Consider the following 9,384-nt stretch of genomic DNA (forward strand, 5'->3'; position numbering starts at 1 on the left):
AAACAGGAGGAATTTGTTTCATAAGATGTCTACTTATTTCATCCCCTAGAAATACAATATTTGTAGTCCTAAGAATTTATAAACATTTTGATTTATGATCCCTGGTAGATGTAATAGTAAAGCCTCAAAGAAACGCTTGACTTATCACCTGAATAATGATAACCATCAGCTTCATTCTTGTAGGAGTGTGTTATCAACATTGTCATGGACACCTTGCAGGAGCAGCTCCCCTTCAAATGCGATGATCTTTTTCCTCTTGGCAGCTCTCAGAAAGATCTTGGCAGCCCTCAGAATCCCAACCATAGCCTCAAAGATATTGGTGCACTTATTGTCATTAAACAGAACACCAAATTTGACACTAGTTTGTCTATCTGCATGTGTAAAACAAAGCAGGGTTCAGTAAGGAGAAATCAACTTTCCTAAAGCTCTTGTGAATGTCTATGACATGTTTAGTTTCCACTAACACTGCATGGTAATGGCAAGGCTTCCCCACCTAGTTCCATCTCCCCACCAAAACATTCAGAAACATTCATCATTATATATACAGTTCAGATAAACAGTGGATCATACTGAAACAATACACTCAAATAGGCTGTGTCAGCTGAGGAGCAAATAAGGGGAAGCATGGCTCTAAACAAACATGAAAGCCAGGGGATTTTCAACAGCAGGAGAGAGCATGAGGTAGTGGAGCTAATATGAGGTGGAATAGCCAGAGAGGAGTTCACAAACAGTTGCTGCACTGCCTGAGGATAAAGAGCAAGTGTCCAAATGATGACTAAACAAGCTTACTTTTATTGTACTAATTAATTACAGATCTCATTAATAGCAGTATGATTCTGGGAATCCACATGGTGTGCAGACTTTGGTTACACCCCAGTACTAGAATTCTAGAGGTTTTAAAATACAGTGCTTCCCCTATTGCGGGAATCACACCACCTATCCCTGGTGATTTTATTATTTTAAGATTGCAAGACAAAGTACACTACATGACCAAAAGTATGTGGACACCTGCTCTTCGAACATCTCATTCCAAAATCATGGGCATTATTATAGAGTTGCCCCCCCCCCCTTTGCTGCTATAACAGCCTCCACTCTTCTGGTAAGGCTTTCCATTAGATGTTGGAACATTGCTGAGGGCACTTCCTTCCATTCAGCCACGAGCATTAGTGAGGTCGGGCACTGATGTTGTCATTGTATGCTGTAGCGTTAAGATTTCCCTTCACTGGAACTACGGGGCCTAGCCCGAACCATCAAAAACAGCCCCAGACCATTATTCCTCCTCCAGCAAAATGTAGTTGGCACTATGCATTGAGACAGGTAGCGTTCTCCTGGCATCCGCCAAACCCAGATTCGTCTGTCGGACTGCCAGATGGTGAAGCTCCAAAGTCCTATTGCTCCAGAGTCCTATGGCGGCGAGCTTTACACCACTCCAGCCGACACTTGGCATTGCGCATTGTGATCTTAGGCTTGTGTGCGGATGCACGGCCATGGAAACCCATTTCATGAAGCTCCCGACGAACAGTTATTGTTCTGCCGTTATTTCCAGAGGCAGTATGGAACTCTGTTGTGAGTGTTGGAACCAAGGACATACAATTTATACATGCTACATGCTTCAGCACTCGGTGGTCCCGTTCTGTGAGCTTGTGTTGCCTACCACTTCGCGACTGAGCCGTTGTTGCTCCTAGACGTTTCCACTTCACAATAACAGCATTTACAGTCGACCAGGACAGTTCTTGCAAGGCAGAAATTTGACGAACTGACTTGTTAGAAAGGTGGCATCCTATGACAGTGCCACGTTGAAAGTCACTGAGCACTTCAGTAAGGCCATTCTACTGCTAATGTTTGGCTATGGAGATTGCATGGCGGTGTGCAAAATTTTATACACCTGTCAGCAACGGGTTTGGCTGAAATAGCCAAATCCACTAATTGAAGGGGTGTCCACATACTTTTGTATATATAGTGTATATTGACAGATTGATTGACCACTTTATCCTTTTGATTTTTGCATTGGTTATTGTTATAAACAACGTGCACTGTAATACTAGATTATACTTATTTTTACTGGCAAACAGTTAAGCAGAGATACTTCATGTTGGACAGTCATTGTCCCTAGAAGTACAACAAAATGTATAATGTCACATGCCAATATTATACAGGTGTTCCCAGAAGCCAAAATCAATAGTAAGGGAGAATAGGGGGGAGTGGTGTCATAATTAAGACATTTAAGTCATAACATTCCTTGTATTGTATTATTATAATGTATGGTACCTTATTAAGACAGGATATTCCAACAAAGTATTTTAAAGATAGACTGCATTGTTGCTAAACAGTCTACAGCAGCAGATGAAACAAATCAGTGTCACATTGTAACAAGCTGCAATTATGGGCGCATTCGAGCAGATCACATTTGTGTCACGGCCTTTCAAAGTGTGTTGCATTATGGGGATAAACATTTTCCGACTTGCACCTACAGTATATGTCAACTGCATGAACTTTATAAAAATCTTGTGATCATAGGTCATGAGGTTTTGACTGCAGTCGACTGAAAGTTTCTGCCGTTGCTCTTCAACAACTTCATCCTACATTGTGGTATTCATCATTGTCAACCAATCAATAGGGTGTTTTTGTTTGAACCACACAAACATAAACAGAGAGGAAGAGGCAAAGCAAGAGGGATAACTCGGCCCAAAATCTGTCTTCTCCAGCAAGTGCCATTTTTTCCGCTTACCAAGCAAGGAGTTTTTGTATGGAGGTCAATGAGTGTTGAATTTGGTTAACAAAAAATGTAACGGCTTATTTGCTACATGTGGTTTGTTTGATCTATTAGAAGTTTTGTAATTATCATGTTATTAGGAGTGTACAGATATAGTCTAAGTAGGACACGTGACATCCAGGCAACTTTGAGAAGAAAACACTATCAAAGTTGTGCCTGTTATTGCTATCTGTGACCCTTGGGAAATGTAAATGTGACCCTAAACATAACCCTTACCTAACCGTAACTATTTTACATTTCAAATGGGGTAAAGTCAGAGTTGGGACATCCCAAGAATCCCGGATAGCACATACCTTGTTTAGCATGATGGCGCCGACAGAGATGGTCGCCTTGCTGCTATATAGTGCTAAACTGCTAAATAGTTAGTTAATTAGTTAACCAATAGTTACCTGGATGTTCTGCATTGAACCTTTTAACTCATCACATACACTGCTCCTGTTTATAATATCATTTAGAATTACAATGGCAGACAAACATTATTTTAATTGAGGGTATCACCATTTTTTTTAATAGATAACAGATTTAAAAAATGGTGATACCCTCAATTCAAATAATGTTTGTCTGCCTTAGGGAACTATGCAGATTTTTTATATATATATATATATATATATATATATATATATATATATATATATATATATATATTATTATTATTATTTCTTACATTGTTAGCCCAGAAAATCTTAAGTGTTATTACATACAGCCGGAAATAACTATTGGATATCAGAGCGATGTCAACTTTCCAACATTACGACCAGGAATACGACTTTCCCAAAGCGGATCCTTTGTTCGCACCACCACCCAGGACATTGGATCTGATTCCAGAGGCCGACCCAAAACAACATCGCTGCAGAAGAGGTAGACGGAGCGGCCTCCTGGTCAGACTTTGAAGGCGTACACACGACCCACCGCTTTCGAGTACCGTAATTTCCGGACTATTAAGCGCACCTGAATATAAGCCGCACCCACTGAATTTTTAAAAAAGTATTATTTTGAACATAAATAAGCCGCACATATCTATAAGCCGCGGGTGCCTACCGGTACATTGAAACAAATGAACTTTACACAGGCTTTAACGAAACACGGCTTGTAACAAAAAAATAAAAAATTAGCAGTAAACAGTAGCCTACCAAGAAAGTCATTACTCCAGACCAAGCTCCCGTGCAGCAGCTCTATTTCCTTTTCCAACAGCCAGATCAATCGCCTTCAACTTGAAAGCTGCATCATATGCATTTCTCCGTGTCTTTGCCATGATGAGGGTGACAAAATGACTACCATAATCAGAATGATGGGAAGTTTGAGCGCACTCGATTTAATCTAAACAGTAAACAAAAAAGTTGTTTGACCTTAACCCGTTCGGCAATTTCATTGGTCTAATGAAAGCTTCATGCCGCCAAAAAACTGAGCACATCACAGAATGTGTTTTATTTTTGTATTTATTTTTTTAAAGCGGGAAAAATCCATATATTAGCCGCGTCATTGTTTAAGCCGCGAGGTTCAAAGCGTGGGAAAAAAGTAGCGGCTTATAGTCTGGAAATTACGGTATATTACTCGCCAGTGTCCAGTCTCTAGATAACAAGCTAGACAGAATTATGGCACGGGTTGCTTTCCAGAGAGACATCCGGGATTGTAACATTCTCGGTTTCACGGAAACATGGCTCTCTCTGGATATGTTGTCCGAGTCGGTACAGCCACCAGGATTCTTTATGCGTCACGCTGACAGAAATAAACATCTCTCTGGGAAGAAGAAGGGCGGGGGTGTATGCTTCATGATTAACGACTCATTGTAATGGTCCTGTGTGTAGCTGGTGTGGAGGAGTCAGGCGCAGGACAGCAGATATGAGTAAGGAACGTAATTTACTCAAAGAATCAATAAATACAACACAAATAAACTAGCCCACAATAACGGACCGTATACATGCAAACAATCACTCACAAAAAAACAAGGGGGGAACAGAGGGTTAAATAATGAACAAGTAATTGGGGGATTGAAACCAGGTGTGTAAAACAAAGACAAAACAAATGGAAAATGAAAAGTGGATCGGCGTTGGCTAGAAGGCCGGTGACGTCGACTGCCGAACGCCGCCCGAACAAGGAGAGGGACCGACTTCGGCGGAAGTCGTGACAATCATGGTGTAATCATAACAACATACAGGAACTCAAGTCATTTTGTTCACCTGACCTAGAATTTCTTACAATCAAATGCCGACCATATTATCCCCCAGGAGAATTCTCATCGGTTATTATCACAGCCGTGCATATCCCTCCTCAAGCCGATACCACGACCGCCGTCAAGGAGCTTCGCTGGACTCTATGCAAACTGGAAACCATATATCCTGAGGCTGCATTTATTGTAGCTGGAGATTTTAACAAAGCAAATTTGAGAACAAGGCTACCTCAATTCTATCAGCATATTGTCTGTAGCACTCATGCGGGCAATACACTGGATCACTGCTACTCTAACTTCTGTGATGCATACAAGGCCCTCCCCCCACCCTCACTTCGGCAACTCTGACCACGACTCCATTTTGCTCCTACCGTTCTATAGGTGGAAACTCAAACAGGATATACCTGTGACTAGAACTATTCAACGCTGGTCCGACCAATCGGAATCCACACCTCAAAATAGTTTTGATCACGCGGACTGGAAAATGTTCCGGGCAGCCTAAGAGAATAAGATTGATTTATACGCTGATTTCGTGAGTGAGTTTATAAGGAAGTGCATTGGAGATGTTGTACCCACTGTGACTAAAAACTTACCCTAACCAGAAATCATGTATAGATGGCGGTATTCGTGCAAAACTGAAAGCGCGAACCACTGCATTTAACCATAGAAAGATGACTGGGAATATGGCCGAATATAAACAGTGTAGTTATTCCCTCCACAAGGCAATCAAACAAGCAAAATGTCAGTATAGGGGCAAAGTGGAGTCGCAATTCAACGACTCAGACACGAGACGTATGTGGCAGGGTCTACAGGCAATTACGGATTACAAAAAGAAAACCAGTCACGTCACGGACACCGATGGCTTGCTTCCAGATAAATTAAACACCTTCTTTGCCCGCTTTAAGGATAATACAACCTCAGGAGGCTGAAGAAATTTGGTTTGTCACCTAAAACCTTCACAAACTTTTACAGATGCACAATTGAGAGCATCCTCTCGGGCTGTATCGCCGCCTGGTACGGCAACTGCACCGCCCACAACCACAAGGCCCTCCAGAGGGTGGTGCCGTCTGCACAATGCATCACCGGGGTCAAACTACCTCCCCTCCAGGACACCTACAGCATCTGATGTCACAGGAAGGCCAAAAAGATCATCAAGGACAACAACCACCCGAGCCACTGCCTGTTCACCCCGCTACCATCCAGAAGGCGAGGTCAGTACAGGTGCATCAAAGCTGGGACCGAGAGACTGAAAAACAGCTTCGATCTCAAGGCCATCAGACTGTTAAACAGCCATCCCTGATACAGTGAGGCTGCTGCCTACATACAGACTCAAAATCATTAGCCACTTTAATAAATGGATCACTCGTCACTTTAATAATGTTTACATACCTTGCATTACTCATCTCATATGTATATACTGTATTATATACCATCTATTGCATCGTGCCTATTCCCCTCGCTCATCCATATATTTATATGTACATATTCTTATTCCATCCCTTTACTTAGATTTGTGTGTATTCGGTAGTTGTTGTGGAATTGTTTGATTACTTGTTAGATATCGCTGCACTGTCGGAACTAGAAGCACAAGCATGTCGCTACACTTGCATTAACATCTGCTAACCATGTGTATGGAACCAATAACATTTGATTTGATTTTGATTTGTTCTTGGTTAGTTTCCTCTTATCATCTGCAAGGGAAACAATAACAGTTTATAAAGTCCTAGGCTGCACCCCATACTCCCAAACTACACCTAATGAACCTCTCAGGCCTGGTCAACCACAGCCTCTGATATTATACTGGTGATAGTACATCACTGACTAACAAACACATATTATACACTTCTATGTTGTTGAGTGGCAATACATGTGTTCATTATCACTCTAAAAAGGGACTCAGGCCAGGGTGAAGATTGCTAGACACAGACAGATAGATTAATAATAGCCAATCTCAAAAACCTTTTCATAATTCATTTGAGCACCACTAGTAGCTGCGTGTGATGTTTGATTGAATACATCAGTAATTTGCATCTGCATTAATAAAGCAGACGTGAACTCGAGAACCAGCTTATTTCGTTGAAAACGGCATATGTGACAGCGATGTTTGTCAGAAACATTTATTCCAGTGCAAAAAATTGACTAGAAAGTGCAAGTAGGTTAATTTGTCATAAAGTCTGTATAATCTAAAACTGGGTTTTGTGATATTTCATTACAAGAGTTCGTCAGGACTTACTTGATGGTTGGGTTTTGATTTCGACAATGCCCACGAATACCCGATAAACAGCTGCGGAATAAACAGCTGCTGTGATTGCGCTCTATCCGCAGAACACACCAGCACTAAGCAAGTTTCCATTGACCCAGGTTTATTCGACAAAAGCAATGTCGCAACAACAAAAAAATATTACGACATGTGTAATGGAAACGGAAGATATACGAAACATTTCGAAAGATCGACAACAGTAGGCAGTTTTCCATTGACCCAGGTTTATTTGACAAAAGCGATGTCGCAAAAACATCATCGCGAGGTGTAGCCTAATGGAAACCGCAGATATATAGGACAATTTTTCTAAAGATCGACTAAAATGTTATCCGTTTGACAGCGGTGGATTTTTATTTTGTCAAAGTTTTTTTATTGCGACAAATGACGATGGAAACTGAGAATTATTAGAATATGGCAAATATTAGTAAATTATTGCATACTATCCATGCTGGTTTTTGCATCCAGGTAACTCACCCTAGCAGGCAATTATTGGGTCTATTTTCGATGGAAACGTTCTAAAAGTCAACATAAAAGCACTTGACAAGTTAATGGAAACATAGCTATTTTTATCTGTTCAACGAGTGGATTTTTCGAATAGAGGATGATTGACGAATAATTTGTAAAGTACACGTGACGTCACCGCGTAACTATAAAGATCCACTCCACATTGCATTCTAAATGTCTACTGCTAGCAACTATAAAACATTTTGTTTCTCTTTCAAGAATGCCTTAATTGCTTCACCTTTCCTTTCTAGTTGGCTGGCAAGTTTTACAATGTCACGGACCGTGTCAATACATTGGCACGTGAATAATTCGAATATGGCAAATAAGGCTACATGAGACATGAAACAGATAGGTGGGAGGGCATACAGGCTGTCACGGATTTATTAATACACAATTTGCCTAAATCGGTCATCATAACAAGGTGACAATTTCGTCCAGATGTTTTTATCTGCACAAGATAGTTAAATGGAAATGCACCCTAGCAGGCAATTGTATCTATTTTCTATGCGAACTTTATAAACGTCGTGAGAAAAAAAACACAGAACAAGTTAATAGGAACATCGCTATTAGCGAGGTTTCCATCCAACTGGTAACATTTCAGATTTCATGCGAAAATTCTAAAATCTGCATAGACAATATGCGCATTTTCCCACCAGTGGTGTGTTTCCACCAAACTGACTGCCACCAGTGGTGTTTCCACCAAACTGACTCCCAAACTGATTTTAACTGCAAAATAATTTTTAAGTGCACATCACGCACAGCCTTTTATCTGCAACAAGTACACTGCAGTTATTCTGCAATTACTGCATCCAAAATACCACAGTGGACTGCAGTTACTTAAACTGCAATTATTTTGTAAGGGTATTGATATAACCAAGCGTTTCCACGACAGCTCTTGCATGATTTGTTTTAGACAATTATCCCAACTTGTCTCGCCCATTTTGTTTTGTCAACATTTTGAAAGTTCACCGAAATATTGCCATCAGGCCGGTCATGAAATGTTTTATCCGAAGTACTTTACTCACAAAAGTTTGATGGAAACAGTGAAACAGACCTGCCAAGCATTGTTTACATAAGACAACGTGGCTCATTTTTTTTAACTTGAGAAATACTGCACCAAACACCTTACCTAGATGTAAAATTGCTTGACTAAAACCTTGGCAAAAAGCGTCAAAATTACAGAGTTTGTGTTCTTAGATTCATTTTGACTATTGTCAGGAATTTATACTGGCTTTGTGCCTATGGTGACTCATGGGGGACAAACATCAATAACTGCCACATCGAACCACACTCTTAGTGCATCTGCAGGAACCCCTCGTTAAACTTCTATTGGGCTAACCAGTTAAGTCTAACTAAATTAATCGAAAATGTAATCTACATAATCCCCCAAAGTAATTCTCTCTCATTAAGGCCAGCAACATGAACTATTAATGCTGTATAATGAAAGGAGACAGGCGCAGGAATACGTAATAAGAGGTTTTATTTCGCCATTTAAAATAAAGTACGTCATGAAAAACAGGGACGAAGCCCAAAACAAAAGACACACAAAAAAAACGAGACCCGTAATAACAAGTGCACAATACAGAGCAAAGGGTCGCAACACCAATGGACAATAAATAAAGAAGCACAATGGGGAGGGGGCACACACTAATCAGGGGGAACCAGGTGTGCGTAGTGAGA

The sequence above is a fragment of the Salmo trutta genome, chromosome 35 (assembly GCF_901001165.1).
Source record: "Salmo trutta chromosome 35, fSalTru1.1, whole genome shotgun sequence".
Classification (NCBI taxonomy): Eukaryota; Metazoa; Chordata; class Actinopteri; order Salmoniformes; family Salmonidae; genus Salmo; species Salmo trutta.